An 18,940-nucleotide genomic window follows, 5' to 3' on the forward strand; every position below is an offset into this window, starting at 1 on the left:
AAAATAAATAGGCACCACGTCCCTATACATAATGCTTTCACATAGGCCAAACATTAAATACAATAAAAACTAAAAACAACCACTAGAAAACACTGGCTAATTTAGTGTGACTGATGATATTCTTTGCTAGTTTAATCACTGATCACAATGTGAATTGGGTACTGAATGCTGACGCAAGCTCTTTTGAGTTTGGCAGGCCCGATATTTTCCAGGACTTTCTCTATTGGAAATTCTGCAAACCCTAATTTGTGCAGCAGGCGGTACAAATACATCTGTTACATTTGACTTGTTTCTTTTCTCATTAGTCTGTGAGAATTAGAGTAGCTGCCCTTGTCAGCCTTGCAGACAGAACAATAAATGCCACCATGGGCTCTGGTCATCTCTGATGCACTATGATCATCCAGATGATCCAGAAGATGTCAATATTACTGTTTTAAGGTTCTCATCCTAATGAAAACACCACATTAAAATTCTCGTAGTAGAAGCCATAGACCACTTTGAATACATCTTTGGAACTCTGTCCACTCACCACAGCTTAGAAACACTGGTCTATACAGACAGAACCTGGGTTTAATATATGAATTATTTTTTTTCATTTTACATTTATTACAAGGGTAATAAATACTCACCATAGACATTTTAGAAAACTGGAATCATTCAAAAAATAAAACAAACACTGTAATGCCATCACACAGAGAAAAGGCACTGTTAACATTTGAAGGTCTTTTGTTTCCCTGTGCAAATACATGTGCATACATATTATTCTATACCCTACTGAAGAACTTTTTTTCACTTAGCGAAGCACTGATGGCAGCTTTCCAGATTACTAAGTATTCTCCCACAATAACATTTGGATTGCCTTCAATTTGTCAATTCGTGGTGTCTATCAAAATGTTCTTAATTGAATATTTAGATTGCTTCCAGTTTTCTGCCATCATAAATTATGCTGTGATAAATGGGCTTATTCCTGAGTTTTGTTACACATGAATAATGGGTCTATTAACTCATGGGATATTGTCCTAGTATTTGGACTCCTACATGAAGAAGAATGCAACATTTAAAAGATTTGTGCACATATTAATTTTATGAATCAAACAGGTTAAAATAGAGATGTGGCAGTGATAACTCATAGCTGAATGAGGATGCACGGCTTAGGTGATTGTGAAAAACTATCTTCATTATTGGTACTCTGAGACAGAGAAAGCTGACTTCAAATGAAAACTTTTTAATATCATAGAACAGTAATTTATTTGTATATAAAAGGTCTATTATTTTTTTTAATATTTTTATTTATTTCTAGGAGAGAGAGAGACAGCATGAGCAGGGGAGGGTCAGAGAGAGAGGGAGTCACAGACTCTGAAACAGGCTCCAGGCTCTGAGCTGGCAGTCAGCACAGAGCCCGACGCGGGACTCGAACCCAAGAACCGCGAGATCATGACCTAAGCAAAAGTCGGACGCTTAACCGACTAAGCCACCCAGGCGCCCCTATTATTTTTGTTTTAAATGAATGACTACATGATTTTTTTTTAAATTTTTTAATGTCTTATTTGTTTCTGAGAGAGAGAGAGCTACAGTGTGAGCAGGGGAGGGTCAAAGAGGGAGGGAGACACAGGATCTGAAGCAGGCTCCAGGCTCTGAGCTGTCAGCACAGAGCCCAATGGGGGGCTCGAACCCACGAACCGTGAGATCACGACTCGAGCCAAAGTCGGACGCCTAACCGACTGAGCCACCCAGGCGCCCTCATGATTTTTTTTTTTAATTTTTTTTTTTTTGGTAAGTAATTATAAACTCAGAAGAAGTTGCAAAAACAATTCAGAGAGATCCCCTGTACCCCTCCTCCAGTTTTACCCCAGTTACTTAACTATGGTACATTATCAAAACCAGGGTATTGATATTGGGATTATACTATTAACTAGATTACAGAGCTTACACCGATTTTACCAATTTTTACATATATTCACTGTGTGTGTGTGTGTGTGTGTGTGTGTGTGTGTTGTTCCATGAAATTGTCTCATATGTGGAGATTCTCCTTAGAGAACTTTTACATCACTACACGGGAACTCCCTTGGATGACGCTTCCTGGCCTCCCCTTCCTCTCCTCCGCTGGAAATTACTGTTCCATTCCCCATCTCTATAATTTTGTCAGTTTTAGAATGTTACATAAATGAAGCCATACTAGGACATTTGTCGTGAAACACAGTAACTTCAACAAGTCTAGAAAGTATACCCTAGGTTACTGTTTACTATTTGGCCATCAAGGTTGTTGCAACTGAGATCAGAAGGGAGAGATGTCTCTTTGAAATCATTGTAATGAACAAAAAAATCCCTAAAAGATAGACACGTATTCTATTCCGTTTTGTGTCTCTCTTACCGTGGATGATATTCATTATATACAATAGCCTATATGGAGCAATGGCGGAAGCAATCAGAATAGACACACTCTGTAACTGATCAGCTCCCTCATGCCAGTGGACACCACCGCATCTCAGCCCTGCCTGGCACCTAGCACAGTGCCAGGCAAATGGTGGGTGTGTCTTAGTCAGTTTGCGCTGCTGTAACAAAAATACCACAGATGGGATGGCTTACACAGCAAACATGTATTTCTGACAATTCTGGAGGCTGGTAAGTCCAAGATCAAGGTTCTGGCAGACCCAGTGTTTGGCAGGGGCCCCTCTTGGTTTGCAGATGGTCGTACTCTTGCTGTGTCCTCACATGGCAGAAAGCAGAGAGACAGAGCAAGCTCTTGGGACCCTCCTTAAAAGGACACTAATCCCATTTATGAGGGCTCCTCCCTTTTGACCTCATTATTTCCCAAAGACCCCACCTCCTAATATTATCCTATTTGGGGTATGGTTTCAAAATATGAGTTTTAGGGGGACACAGGCTTTGATACCATGTCAAGGCACCAGATAAATGCCTTTTGAATGAATGAGGCATTATCATCTCTCCTTTATGGTTCCTCTAGCCCAAATCCCAGAAGTCGGTAGCCCTTCTGTGTGGTATTCGCACAGCTAAGCAAGAGCAAGCTGTGCATCCTTTACAGTTCTGAACACCATTTTAACAAACCCGGGGGCAGTAGCCCTCACTGCAACGCAGTGGAATAAGGAAATCCAATCTATGCTTCATTCTGCTGCTTCCACGGACCTTACATTTAATCTTCTCTTGTTGATACAAGTGATTCTAAACCTATGGCCAAGATCCAGACAAGGAACATAGGGAGAAGAATGTGGAATTCAATCAGGGGACAAAGACATTAGGTGAATCTAACTAAGGGGGAAAAAAAACTAGCTGCAACTTGGTTAAAGGAGCAGAATTTCTTCTCCCTAAATTAGGTGATAAAACATGAAAATACGCTTATGATAAAAATTGGTCTGGGGTGTAACTAGAAATATATTCTAGGAAATGTATGATATGCAGAGCTCCGAAACTAGCTCCGGCGGGAAGAACTGGGCATAGGGTCTCCTACCAACAGAGCTTGCAAAACTAAACAATTAGTGAGGCACCGGCTTGTTCATCTGGAATCTGGGCAGAATCAGCTTTGAAATACAGTGGCCCGATCCCATGCCTAGATACTGTATTTGACAGATTAATGTGTCACAGTCCTGACTCTTTGACCTAGGGATCACAGAGCCCCTGGTGGTAAATGTTTCTTCCTAAATTGGGAAAATTACTTCACAACCCATGGAAGATGCTAAAGGAAGCAGAGAGATGACGAAATGAGCCCAACTCCATAGCCTTCATGCTTCTCTGCTAAGTTTAGGAATACATCCTGTCATCAATTTTATTTGTGGTTATGTTACTAAAGGTGTTCAAAATAGTCTGACATAGGAATATTGCAGAATTAGCCTTGAGATTTTGATTTGAAGTGTGTAATTAATATTAGATGTGTTATTTTATTTTGAGAGGGGTAAAATACTTTGATTACATATGTACTTTGTTTTTACATATTTAAGAGATCAGCCTTTAGCACAACTGATTCTCCCCGTTGCAGCATTTTCTCCATCTTGTTCTCAGGATTCTACCTTGCCTGAGGCCTGTGCTAGCTGCTTTGCTGATCTGTCTTCCTTTGTTCAACCTCAAGTTGAAGTGCCCGGACTTAGCCTTGGATCTACCGCTCCTCTCTCCCTAGCCCTGGCCCATCTCACAGTGTAAACACCACAGATGCACTGGCACTGATGACACTCAAATGCACGTCTCTGACCTGGATCTCTGTCCTCAGATCCAAACTTGGGACTTCATCCACTCCTTGGCATCTCTGCTCCTATCAAGGCCTCTTACACTATTCACACCTAAGCCAAATTCATGGCCCATATCACCTCCACCCTATCACGACCCCTGGCAGTTTCTTTCTCTTAAGTGTTCCCCATCTCAGGAGATAGCAAGCACCTCTTCCTTTTAGTTGTTCAGGCCAAAATTCTTGCCAGTCCTCCTCGACTCTCCCCTTTTTCTTCCCAGTCTATCAGGGAATTCATTTACTGCTTCTTCAAGACAAAGGATTACTACCCTCGCCACCATCTCCACTGCTTCTGCCCGGGTAAACCCACAGCCCCATCACATCTTACCCTGGATTCCCATAGCTGCCTATTAAACAATCTTCCTTTTTTGCTCTGATCCCCACACAAGAATGAAAGAGATCCTGTTTAAAAGGTGAGGCAGATCCTGTCTCCCTATTGCTCAAAACACTCCACTTGCTCCCATTTCATTAGAGATAAAAGCAGAAGGTCTTACAGTATCCCATAAGGCTCCATGCGACCTACTTTTTATATGGAAAATTTAAAAGAGCAAAACAGAGGGCGTGAATAAAAAGCATAGCAGTATCTCAGGCAGAGAAGAACTTCCACTTATCTATTAAGGTCCTGAAGAATCAGTTATACATAACCCATGTCTATAATAAGAAATCTCCAACTTGAGTCTGAATGTCCTGGCTTTTGGACCCGTTTTTATCCATTGGACTGTGTTCAATAATTATACCACACCATGCTTTTATTCTCCTAGCGTGTCTGGCCACATTTTGAGCTAATAAGTCATAAATGTGGAACTGGCATAGGCACTAATGAAAAGTAATGCAGGCCTTATTCAGCACATTTTAATTTACGCAAATGCCAAATCATAGATGCTCCACTGACGTCTCTCGGTTAAGACCCGAGTATAAAGACCTTATTTCGGCACCTTTTTGTCTAGATTTACTGCTGCTGACGAATAGAGTTCTTGAATTCTAGGGAGCTCAGCACCTGTCAAGGACTTAAATCTGATCACTGCTAGTAACAACAGTGTATCACTTCCTTACCAAACAAGAAAAGCATTAGCTATTATTAGAGCAACGCATCCTTTTGAATAGGCACTGCAGGCCATTGTTGCAAAGCGTGAGCCGTGGAAGGTTGACTGGTGTGGCTCAGCTTTCAAACAGAAGTCATCTTGTGCGTTACTTCCCATTCAGACTTGAAATCACAGACCTAAGGACCCACGTTTCCACAGCATTCGGACGTGTTCACACTCGCTGATTTACTCTGAAAGTCTGCTCACAGGCTTGGCCATGCTGGTGGGTGCAGGCAGGGTGGGGAAAAGGCGAGGAGAAGTGGTACCCTAGTAGACTGGGGAGAAAACAGGCAGGTGGGAGAGAAAAGGTAGGAGGCTCCACCGACCACCCCAAGCGAGATAAATTCAGACAAACTAAAACCAAACAGAAAAAGGAAGAACGAATACGGAAGAGGCTCCAAGAGGCAAGAAAATAAGTAGTAGGTGGTCAAGCATTCTGTGAAGCCAGTAAGTGCCAGAGAAGGGAGGCAGGGGAAATGAATAATGTAGGAAAGGATGGGGAAAACATCCTTTCAGGACCTAGCTGTGATTCTTGTCTCCTTTCCCCACTGGCAGTCGGGGGCCAGGGTTCAAGTATTACATGCTAAATGGCAATCTGTTCTTCGTGGGAAATTCGCCTACAGTATCTAGAAGATGCTGTGTACTGACACCATCATCCATGAGAAATACCCTTCACCTCACCATTTCCTTTGGGACAGAAAGTCTTACCAAAAGTTGCTACGTTTTTATTGAGCAACGACTACATGCTGCTGCTGCACTGAGCTCCCCGTTTGCATGATCTCAGTGAATTCTTACGGCGCCACGAGTCAGTACATGTCATTACCCCTATTGTCACAGGAGTCAGAACTGACAGTGAGAGAAGTTGCCCATAGCTAGTTTGAGCGCTTGGCTATAAATTCATGAACATAGGCTCCAAATCCCACATTGAAACAAGTGTACTAAATTGTGATACATAGATATTGAAACACTATTAGGAAGGATTTCAAGGTCATCTGGTTCCATTTTCAAATTCTAGGCTTTCAACTATTTCAGGCTGATGATGGGGTTTTTGATGGTCTGTTGCAACGTTAGAAAAATAAGGCGAATGTTATGACATTTTAATATAGCCAAGTTTACTTAGAGAGTATTTTATTCTGATGGTGTGTCATTCTTTTTTCATGAGTCTCTAAAAACTGACCTTTCTTTAGTCAAAAGATGTTAATGATGGTAAGGTTTCTATTTATATACGTAGAAATATAAATACTTGGTGTCCTTATGTTGCCACCTGCCGTGTTTTCAGTTGTGCTTGTCTAGGAAATCCAAAGCTCTAGGGACCATTGATCCAGTTTGTGTGGTTTTTTTTTAATTTTTTACTGTTTTATTTTTGAGAGAGAGAGAGAGAAGCAGAGAGAGAATCTGAAGCAGGCTCTAGGCGCTGAGCTGTCAGCACAGAGCCTGATACCAGGCTCAAACTCACGAATTGTGAGATCATGACCTGAGCCAAAGTCAGACACCCAACTGACTAAGCCACCCAGGTGCGCCCTCCCACCCACCCCATTGATCCAGTTTTAACCTACTCGGGAATTCCCCAAACAGCCCTAGAAAATAGCCACATAGGTTTTGTTTTTCGTATTCCCAATGATAGAGTTCACTACTTTTTCTAATGTTTATTTATGTATTTTGAGAGAGAGAGGGAGAGGGCAAGTGGGGAAAGGGCGGAGAGAGAGGAAGAGAGAAAGAATCCCAAGCAGGCTCTGCATTGTCAATGCAGAGCCCAGTACCAGGCTCAATCCCATGAACCATGAGATCATGACCTGAGCCAAATTCAAGAGTTGGACGCTCAACCGACTGACCCCCCAGGTGCCAAGAATTCACTATTTTTTCACAGAGTCCCTGCTCTATTGGGAGAATTTTCTTCCTTTTATTGAATTAGAGTCTATCTTTATCTCATTAATGGAACAACAAAGAATAATCATATCCTACTAAATTTGAAGGCAAATGTGTGAGGCACACAACACATGTACTTTCCTCCTTCCACTGTCTGAAATCATTCTGTTTACTTGTGTACTGGCTGTCTTACTCGTCACACATTAAATGTCAGCTTCCTAAAGCCAGAGAGACCCTTTCCCTGGCGTCTAGGATGGTGTCTGGCACAGAAGAGGTAAGCAGTCAATAATTGTAAAATGAGTACGTTGTAAATACAGACATTCAGTAAGTATTTGCTCAGTTTAATAATAGGGGTAATTCATCGTCTACTTGACCGCATTTCAGATTTTTAATAGTGGGAGTCAGCTCTCATGCCCCTAGTAAGGCTTCTTTCTTTTTTCAGACCAAGAATGACCAATCCCCTGAGTTGCTTCCCCTGTGATGGCGTTTTCAGACTCTTGCCTTTGCACCATCCCAGAGCAAAAGTGGAGCTCCCAAAGCTTTGCCTGAACACCAGAGGGAGAGCAGCGTGGGGCTTTGCCATGGCCAGCTCCAAAGGGTGTGTTTCCTCTCTGACCTTCATGACATGGCTGAAGTCTACATTGTTTAGGTTACCTAGTATGCCTATACTTGAGACATCTCCCGAAACCTTGTTACGTTTATTTTTATCAGGTAAAAATGTCTAGCTTTTGACAACACTTAACGTTTATCGCGTTTACATTTCATGTTGAATTTCGACCTATCGTTTAGCCTATTGAAAGCTTTTTAAGTCTTGATTTTTCATTCCTTCTTTCACTCAATCGTGGGTTGCTGAGCATGTACCCAGCAGGACGTGTCTTCAAAGCCTGTCTCCTCTCTGCCTCGGTGTCACTGGTGAGCACAATAAACACGTATTTTCTGTACTGTCGTTCCCCTGACCTGCCACAGCCCTCTGAGTTGACGTCTTCTCAGAATCAATACTCTTGTGACCAGTAGTTTAATGAACTATAAATCCTCCCGCGTCTGCTGTCAGGAGAGAGAGAGCCCTGTCCATGGTTTTGTTAACTCTTGCTCCCAAGCTTTGGAAATATATCCCTGGGAACGGAGTGGATAGCCCCTCTGAAGATGCTCTGCCACTCCAGTCAGCCTCATAAGCAAAGACACCTGTCCTGGACACGCACAGCTTCCAGCAGAGCCAGGAGCCGTAATTCGTCCCGAATGCTGTGGGCTGACGTCATAATTCCCTTGCACCACCCCTACCTTGCCCTTCCTGTCCATCAACCGCCCTTTAGTAGCCGCCCCTCTGGAGAACCCTTACACGCCAGGTGCTTTCCTTGTGTGACCTGAGTCATGCCCCTCCCCAATGGCCTCATGAAGTGCAGGTATTGTGATTCACCCCACGTCACAAACAGGGAAACTGAGGCCCGGGGCAGTTGTGAAACTTGCCCGAGTCTGGGAGTTGGAGAAATGGAGCCTGAGTATAGACCAGGCTGCTTGAGCCCACAAGACATACCTCTGCCCTCTGACACAGGAGCTGTGGTTTCAGAGCCTAGCTGGCCTTTGCCTCAACTTCCTTTGCTCATGACTGTCCTGAAGGATTCTCATTCCCCTCGCCATGCATTTGGCTGCCACGATATCAAATTCTCGACTGTGTACTTTACATACATTTTTCTCACTCAGCTGCTTACAATGAAGCCCTTATTGTTACTCTTTTATGGATCAGGACACAGAAAGGGGAAGTAACTTTCTCAACATCAGTATGCTTCTAGAAATGAGTCTCACTACTCCAGGGCCCAATTTACTCTGCCTCTATCTACCTGCTTCTTAGTTCTCTAGATGAAGTCATTCCCAACCCTCTGCTGATGACATTCCCTGGGAGTGTAGTAATCTTTTTTTTTATATATTTTTTTAAAATTTTTTTTATTTATTTCTAGGAGAGAGAGACAGCGTGAGCAGGGGAGGGTCAGAGAGAGAGGGAGTCACAGACTCTGAAACAGGCTCCAGGCTCTGAACTGGCAGTCAGCACAGAGCCCAACGCGGGGCTCGAACCCATGAACCGCGAGATCATGATCTAAGCAAAAGTCGGACGCTTAACCAACTAAGCCACCCAGGCGCCCCTAGGAGTGTAGTAATCTTAACAGAAATGGGGTTAATGTGACTCCACTGGACTTCATAAAGCAGTGGAAGTTTATAGTAACCAGTTTTTGTGTGTGTTTTTGTTCGATTTTTAATGGTTAACAAGTCAATAACCCAAACATAAATGCATTACGTAAAACACTTCAAAAGAAGACAGAAAGGATCCAAGTGTCACTTCCCGTAGAGAACCTACCTGCAGTTGTGTTTTAGGCAAAGCAAGGTAGAAAGGTTGGATTTTCTATTTGGAGAGGCTTGGCCCTGGGGTTTGAATTGGGGTGTTCTAGAATGATCACAAGTACAGTGGGAACATTATCCTTCTCATACAGTACATTTGGTGCTCCATTTGTCTTTGATTTATAAAATAGTAACAGTTTTGAACAAAGTTGTCCCAGGTGGGACTTGAAGTAATTCCACTTTACAGAGTCAGTGGCACAGCATTTACTTTCTCTGCGTGCCCTGAGTTCTCTTCAAGATTCTTCCATGTCAATGAGATCATTTGCTGCTATCAACTGCCTTGAAACTCCCCTCTGGTTTTCCTGTGATCATAGTTTCAACCGTTTTGCTTGTAACATCAAGCACACACTTAACATTTAATTATTTTAACCACAGTTAGTTCAAAGAGTGTGGTCTGGTCAGTTTTCAGTTTTATTCAATCCCATATAGAGATGGTGCTTGTTCACCTCTCTTTATTCTTAGAATTTCCTAAGGTGAAGGACCATCAAGGTGGATGTTTGACAAAAGCCCTTTTTTTATTAGGTGACAGAGGAATCTTGCCATCATCCTGTTATCTTCCATTCCCAAAGCATCTGACCTGCTGGTGATAGAGGCTCTTTGACAATCCCAGTATCCACTTGAAATATTGCTCCTTCAGAACATGGCAGCCTAACTGAAGGCATGTCTTTGCGACTCACTGGAGACAACAGGTAGAGGACATTGGTGAGTCCTGAGCAGCCTCAGGAAGGGTCTAAAGCCACTACCGCATTTTCTTTGCATTCACAAGCCACGTAGAATAACCGGCTCCAGAACAGCTCTGGAACAGTGCCGCAAACACTCACTTGCACCTGCAGAATCCTAAGCACTGCGCACGATACTGCAAGAAGTGAGATGCGTAGCACAGGATGGAACCTGGAGGAGGTGAGGATGGACCCGTGGGGAGGCTGGCACCCAGGCAGATCCGATCACTTCACTGTCATCAGTGCCGGGGGAGCATCGAGGTGACGGCGGGCAGGGGGCTGAGGTTCTGGGGACGCTTCCTGAGGGAAATCATTGCTAAGCTGCATCTTAAAGACTAAGAGGAAAGAGAAGAAGTACATTCCAGTGAGAGGGAATGGCAGGAAGAAAACTGAGGAGCTCTGGAACAGCAGGCCCAGTGCAAATAGCCATAAAAACTTTGCTATCAACAGAGTGCAGAGAAGGAGCCCGGAGAGACTGGAGATGAAGCCACCCTAGCGGCTCACACAGAAGCTGGCCTGCCTTCCCCTGCAGAGCCCAGGCTGCATCCTATAGTCACAGAGAAACTTTGAAGTCCATTGTTCTTTATATTTTTAAAATTTTTTAATGTTTATTTATATTTGAGAAAGAGACAGAGCATGAATGGGGGAGGGGCAGAGAGTGGGGGCGACACAGAATCCAAAACAGGCTCCAGGCTCCCAGCTGTCAGCACAGAGCCCGGCGCAGGGCTCAAACCCATGAACCGCGAGATCATGACCTGAGCCAAAGTCAGGTGCCTGACCGACTGAGCCACCCAGGCACCCCGGAAATTATTTGTTCTTTTAAATAATTCGAATCTGTCTCATCTCAGTCATCTGACTCTTTTTTGTGAGTTTTTTGTTTGTTTGTTTCTCATTTTCCTCCAAAGTTGCTCACAAAATTTTCTGCTTCCAGAGTTTTGATTCATTTGCACATGTTCATATGTCTTGCGTCCCTACCTCCTCCTGCCCATCATGCTCTGCTCTTTCCAGCCCTTTTTTTTTTTTTTTTTTTTATTTCTAGGAGAGAGAGAGAGAGACAGCGTGAGTAGGGGAGGGTCAGAGAGAGAGAGGGAGACACAGACTCTGAAATAGATTCCAGGCTCTGAGCTGGCAGTCAGCACAGAGCCCGACGCGGGGCTCGAACCCACGAACTGCGAGATCATGACCTAAGCGAAAGTCAGACGCTTAACCGACTAAGCCACCCAGGCACCCCAAGCTCTTTCCAGCCCTTATATTATTTATAGCGATAGAAGAGATGCAGATCAGGAGTAGGGCAACGGCGCCCCTTCTACTGAATGCCGTTCCTGGGCATGTTGTCGGATGTGGTGGCTTCTCTGATGGGTTGCCCAGTTCCCCCTCCTGTGAACCTGTACCCCCTTCTGTATTTTCCTTGGGTTGCAGTGGTCCTCCTGTGTTTGAGTATACTTATAAAAATGCTTTAGGAGCCACGTGGTTGGCAGGAAAAGCTTGAGCCTGAAAGTCAGAGAAACCTAGAGATTCTTTCTACGGTCTTTGATAATGTTTTATTCTGGAAAATTTCAAACACATGCAAAGTAAACAACATGTGTGGTGAACCCCATCACCCCGCTTCAGCCGTTACCAGGGCTCTGCCACTCTTCCATTCATGACTCCGCTCACTCCTCACGCTTCGCAAGATATGAGTTTCAAGTGCTTGGTGTGCGAGGTAAAATCTACATTCAGCATAATGCGTAATCTTAAGTGTACACTTGGAACGAATGTATATCATCTGTGTGCCCCATACCGCTTTTCCCGTAAAGACCACTTCTCCAGAAGGCTCCCTTGTATCACTTCCTAGTTAATCTCCCCATCCCCAAGAGGCAAGCACTGCTTCCCTTATTTCACCTTTAATAAGTTTTGCCCTTTCTAGAAGTTCATATAAATGGAATTCTATAGTATATGTTATTTTTGTGCAGAGCTCCAGTCGTTCAGCATCTTCTGATAGGCTTGGCTTAGAATTTCTCTTTTTGGTTCCCATATATCACTGGATGAGTTATGTAGCCTCTTTGAGACTCAGTTCCCTTTCCTAGAAAATAGAGTAATGGTGATAAAAAGTAACAAAAATTACCTGGGTTTTAGGATAATAGAATGTCCTCTCTAATGCAAACTAATGCTAATTATTAATTTCTGCACGGAGAGGTGGGAATGTGGTCACCTTCAGGGCTTACTATTTGTCTGCAAAGATAGCCCATATTTGCTCGTTTTCTGCTGACAGCTGCTTGTCTTCAAATACGACACCAGGAGAGCCGTAATATACTGGTCAGCGTCCAGGCAAGAAAACAGATCTCACATCAGATAGTTCAGTAGAAGGAATTTAGCACTGGGAACCGGTTGAAAGGTGTTTGAAGAGCTGAAGAAGCCATGAGGCAAACCTGAAATTAACAAAGCAGGAATCTGGCAGCCCTCCCAGCGCTAAAGGGCCATGTGGAAGACTTGGTGACCCCAGTCCCCAGCAGTAGGGCCAGTGGCAGGTCCTGGAACCTCATAGGAGGCTGCTGGGAACATGGAGAATATGCTCTCACTGTCAGGGACACCTCTGAAAGCCGAGGTGGGAGAGTGTGTGGAGGTAGACCCCCTCCTTCCTCCTATACCCAGTCTCCTGCTAAAGTACCCAGTGCCTAGGAAGCCTGGAAAAGCGTGGCTGGAATCAGTGATCCGCATTGACTGCACAGCAGAGTACAGAAGTCAGGGATCAACAGAAAAATGATCAGCACACATAGGCAAAGGGGGAGGGGAAGAAGAAACATGCATAGAGATAGTTAAGAAAATTGCAGGGGCACCTGGGTGGCGCAGTCGGTTAAGCGTCCGACTTTGGCTTAGGTCATGATCTCGTGGTTCGTGGGTTCGAGCCCCGTGTCGGGCTCTGTGCTGACTGCCAGCTCAGAGCCTGGATCCTGTTTCAGATTCTGTGTCTTCCTCTCTCTCTGACTTCCCCCTGCTCATGCTGCCTCTCTCTCTCTCAGAAATAAATAAAACATTAAAAAAATTTAAAAAACGAAAATTGTACTCAGTGATAATTACCATGTGTGGTAATTCTTACCTTCCAGTAGCGCTGACCAATAATTTTCTTTGGTGATGGCAATATTCTGTACCCGCTCTGTCCAGTAAGGGAGACATCAGCTCCTGAGCTCTTTAGAAGTTTCTAGTGCAACAGAGGAACTGAATTTTTAACTTTTATTTCACTTCCATTAATTGAAATTGAAATAACTGCCTAGTGGCCACCATATTGCAGTTTATAGACCACCATGAAGTCATTAATTCATAGGTATATTCAGCAAGCATGTTTTGAGTAGCGGGGCCCAGACACCACATTAGGAACCAAGAACACCCAGCAGATTGGAACTGTGCTTCTAACCTTGAGGAACCCAAGCTTCTCTTGTCCAGCAGGAAAAATGTAAGAAGTAGAGTCAAGAGTTCTTTCCTTTAGAAGGTGTAAGGGCTAGGGAAGAGGAAACAGCAGGTTGGCAATCAGTGGCCTTTTGCTTCGACTGTGCCTGAGTCCTGGCTAGCCTTCCCCCGCCACTCCTCTCCCCTCAGCCCGCTCTTCTGATTCTCCTCTCTTCAAGGCACACTTCCAAGGCCTCCTCCTCCACTAAGTCTTCCCTGGTTGCTTCTCTGGGTGTTTAAAATAAACTCCTCTGCTGTTTTCCCTCCACTCTGGGCACTTTTATTACTTTCTACTTTGTGTTCAAATTCTTGATCTAGACTTGTTTCTCTCTCTGACCAAACTCCTTGACGAGAGGACTTGGGTTGGTTCTGTTCTTTGTCCCACACGGCACTGAGTACCACATGGCTTTGAGTACCACATGTGGTATATTGAAGATTCTCTGTGCTGGTTGAAGACAGGTGAGGACTCAGTCTTCAGTTTCTTCCCTGTAGCTGTTGAGGGGTGAACAAATTACCCTGCAAACCCAAGTCCGCCATCTAGAGGCCATGAGAAGTAACTTCATGCTGAACCTGTCAAGGAGAGAGGTTTATTTTTCTCAGGCTGTTTTTTTGTTATTTGCTCCCTCCCACCCCCCACCCGACATGTTTCTAAGAAACAATTGTAATGAAACATCTGCTTTCCATTTCCATTTCCACATACAGACTATTCAGTTCATCTACAATTAGAATTTATTTTGACATGATTGCTTAGACGACTTTCTATGTGGTCTTATTTTGCTTACTAAGCACAGGAATCGTATAAAAACACAGGATGACTATAGCAGTATTTAAACCAAATCGTGTCCTGGAGAACTTTTATTAATAGAAGCACCCGACACCAGCAGTGTGATGTCTCTACACTCACCTGGGGTTGGTTTTGCTGAGTTTGCATCGTTTCCACGTGTGCCCGAGTTCAGCAGAGGACAAATTGAATTGCTGCCATTCTCGTGGGAATTGTTATCTTGGCTCCAGGGGGAAAGTTTCTGTCTCCCCACGGCTTCCTGAGGACTCCAGGGCTTAGCTGAATGGAGTCTTCATGTCTGAAGCCAGAGAGTAGCTGGAAGACGGACATGACGTTTTGATTGGGAGCCCTCTCCATATGGGAGGCACTGTTCTGGGCAGGGGGTTGGGTTTTCCGCAAAGAATAGAATTCAATACCCGCAGTCACCTTGTGAGAAAGAGACTACTAGTACCCCCAGTTTATAGATGCGCAAATCATAACCTGGGGAAGTTAAATGAATCATCCAAGGTGCAAATTTTAATTATTGGGAGCAAGTCTGATTCCATTGACCCTATCCTTAACCACATCACCATCTTGCATCCCCCATGAGCATATAAAAACTGGGAAGCATGTGTTAGAAAATATGAGCCAATGCCTCAGGGGGCTATTTACCTGGTAGGGTAGTTGCTGAAGCCAAGAAAGCCCCTGAAGACATGACTTTGCCAGATACAAAGTGCCAGAGAATTTGGATAGGGCAGCTGTGTGCTGTCACCTCTGACCCAAGGTGAGCAGGTAGGAACACGATGCAGTGACCTTGGCTGAAGTTTAATCGTTGGACTGTGACTACAGAAAAGAGGAGAATTCGTGTAGGGACTGAGCTTTCCTTTGTGGAAGTTTGTTGTTTAATAGTATCAATACCATTATAGTAAACCCACTGCAAATAAAAATCTTTGCTTGTAGGGGAGAACCATAATATATGGTAGGATTACTATATAAAGGCTCAATACCCTAAAACCCAATTCAGCTTGTTTCCCATCTGGGTTTGTGGAATGGGAGACGGCTCATCTCAGGCTCGTTCTCACTGGATTCCTGTATTTTCACCCCTGCCCTCTGTTTGTAGAGTCTAATTCCAGAAGTTAGGGGAGGGGGAAGCAGCAGATAGGACAACCGAGCTAGAAGAGCAAGTGCTAAGAACTGGGAAGTGATGCCCCGAGAGAGCAGAGGGACTTGCCCAAGGTCACCCCGGTCACTTGTTGCAGAGCTGGGATTAGAATGTAGGTTTCCTGACTGTTCAAGGCATTGTTTTATCTGCCTCTTGGGATTGTTCTCTTTGCTGTTCCTAGCACAGAACTCCAAACAGCGGAACGTCGTAGATCTTTGTAACTTGTCTTAACTCTTTTCTGGGATGAGATGGGGTAGGGGATTCATATGCATACTTCATTGAATATTTCAGGGGTTTTTTGTTTGTTTGTTTGTTTGTTTTTTGGTACATTGTCATGTTACACTGCGAACTGATTGAGGTCATGACTTGGGGGGGGGGGCGCTCCAGAGACAGGAAACCCGGGGTAGGAAACACTGAGTGTGGTTTTCTTATATCGTTTTTCCAGGCACAGAAGTGCCTTTTCACAGGTTTAGCTTGTTTACCTTCTCTTACTATAAACTCTTGATCTGCTAACTATCTTCTGTTCCACTTAATACTGATGAGATTTTATTCTTATTTAAAATAACTAATATATATGCAGTACCTTATAGTTTATAAAGCCTTTTTACATGCACTGTCTCTTTACCTCCTCATCTCAACCCTGCTAAACAAAAAGGACAGGTAGACTCGATCCCCACTCGGCAGATCGAAAATTCAATTACTAAACCGAGACTCTGTTCTCTTTACCTCTAGACCAGTGTTTATGCTGAACTTTTCCAAGACTGGTCCTTGCCCTGAAGTGGTTTTCAGAATCCATTAGAAGACTCATAAACACAGACTTGGGGGCCGCATCTCCAGAGTCTCTGATGCAGTAAAAGTCTGGGGTGGGACCTGGGAATCTGCATTTGTGACACATTCTTAGGGGATGCTGACACCGCTGATCCAGGGACCGTACCTTGAGAACCACTGCTGTGCAGCTTGGCCGTAATACCTCTGAACATTTGGCAGCTAATCAATCCCTCAACTGCTGAGTACCGAAATCCAAAAAGCTCTGAACACTGAACGTTTTTTCCTGAAGGTTGACACAGCCTCACTTGGCAGTAATCCTGACCTGCGCTGAGGTGAGGCTGCTTCGTTTTTCTTCACCCGTTAGGGTGACTGTTCATACAGGTTCCTGCAGAAACGTTAACATATTAGATCGCAGGGGCTGTCCCACCACTTCGTGGGGTGGGGGTGTTCTCGAACAGACTCACCATAATTCCTTCTAGAATCGGAAAATCCCTGAAGTCCAAAACACGTCTAGTGCCAAAGATGTCATATAAGGGACTAAAAATGTGTACTAACCTGACAAAAGGGATTGTATTCTTTGATTTGGATGCTGCGGAAGTGCCATTTTTGGGTAGGCACAGAAGCATACACATTTGAACTCAATCTATGCCTTTTGAGACATCCTTTTGGAAGATTTTTTTTTTTTCGAAAGCTTCTGTTCTTCAGCTGCAGAAATGCTGCTGTGTGCTGAGCTACAAGAAAAAGTGTTGAGCAGTCCTTCCCCCAGATACCTGGGCAAGTCCCAAGGACACAGTGATCTGAAATGAGTATTTCCTGCTGCTTAATTACATTTAATAGGAACACCATCAATAACAACATTCACGCTTATGACTGTATTTTCCTCTAAAGCTTTGATTTTCTACCTGGGAATGGACGCCATTAAGGCTGCAAATCAGGCTAAGGAGGAAGGAGAGGAGAGCCTAGTATTTTTATTTAATAATGAGTCAGGCTTAACTCATGAGACATTTATTCAAATCCCTCAAACATCATTTCATTTAAATGAGAATGCTGCTCAGACCTATTATAAACCATAAAAATCACATTCATCAGGAAACATGAACACCTTATTATAACGGGATTACCTGAAATTGCCTGAGCTAAAATGAGTTACAGAGAAAAACTATTTTTAACCTTCACAGTTCATTTATGTCGAGTTGATAATTTTGGGTTCTATTCCCGGAATCATGGAGGCTCACTATCCCGGAGCTGATGTAGCTGCGGTCCCTGGCCATGCATTCCAGAACCCCCCTGTCTCTGGGATGGTGCCCTCAAGTCCCAGAGCCGTTTCATCATTTTCGGAGACTTGTATCTTGTGTTGAGGGCATGTGGTGCCTGGGAGCATTAGCCTCTCGTCCCCAGGAGCAAGAAGGCTCTCTGTTGCCTGGTTTCCAGAACGTACCCACGAAATGAGCAAACTCCATCTGCCCTCTTCCTCCTAGCTTTGTGATGCTCACTCGCTTGCCGTCTCTTTTCTGGACCTGTGTGCACTCTCAGCTAGGGCCAGAATACATTTGTCTGAGTCATCATATCACACTTACAAAGCCCATTGTGTCCCCATTTGGCTTCCATGCACTGGGGTGTCTGTTTCATGTGTCAGGCCACCATTCTAGTCAAATGATTTGCTTCAATGTGCACTTTAGGTGCAGAACCCTGTAGTTATATCCAAAGTGTTATCTATCCAGTCTTCCAAGAGGCATAACTCTCTACACTGTCAGCACCATAAACCAGTTAATTGTCAAGCATCTCCTCAAAATGGATACCAATCATGTTCTTAAGAGACTTCTCTTCTGGGTTCAGTGTCTTCAACGAGGAGCAAGGTTTCATGCTCGAACACTGTTCAGCAGGACTGCTGCAGCATTGAATTGTACCGTCCATAACCCTAGGGGCATCCGGGTCCATGTGACTGGTGCCCTGAGGCTTGTGCAGTGTGCAACCTGCAGAACCAACTGTGGCAGCTCTTGTTAGTCTCATGCTTTATAGGTAAATATTCCAAGAATTCAAGACTCGTTGAACCATCATCAAGTCCATATATCCCAGTATATATGGGATTTACATAAATCCTAGGTCGTTAATACTCCTATAGACCCTGTGTTTCTCTTTGCATAGGATCACTATACCAGAAGACCAGATTTCAAGCTTAAGCAGTAGAACGATGATGATAATAGCACCTACCACTTTTTGAGTGGCTTAGGCCTCGGGCCAGGGCTCTGCTAGCTTTGTGGGGCAGCCTGTAGCTCCAGTTGTCAATGCTGAGTAATGTTTGTTAAGTTGTCTTTCATCACATTCCATTCCCTGTCTCATGTTTACTCACTCATAAGAAGCCATTTATAAATGACAAGCCTTGACTATTTATAAACAAATCATGAAACTCATGGAATCTGTGAGGCAAATCTCAGCCTCTCTGAACTGGCACCATGAATTAGCGTATGAATGGCCATCAGCTTAAATGCAAGGGATTAGCTAATCGATCAGCACATATTTAGTTAGTGCCTACTGTAT

The 18,940-nt window shown here is 44.0% G+C and overlaps 1 protein-coding gene across 1 annotated transcript in view; it reads left to right on the top strand.

The window, feature by feature from the left end:
• The window catches only part of RCAN2 (regulator of calcineurin 2), a 266,886-nt gene that overhangs the window by 99,278 nt on the left and 148,668 nt on the right, over nt 1-18,940 (top strand). The window lies entirely within an intron of this gene.

Source organism: Hyaena hyaena, unplaced genomic scaffold, assembly GCF_003009895.1.
Source record: "Hyaena hyaena isolate Hyena2069 unplaced genomic scaffold, ASM300989v1 scaffold_55, whole genome shotgun sequence".
Lineage (NCBI taxonomy): Eukaryota > Metazoa > Chordata > Mammalia > Carnivora > Hyaenidae > Hyaena > Hyaena hyaena.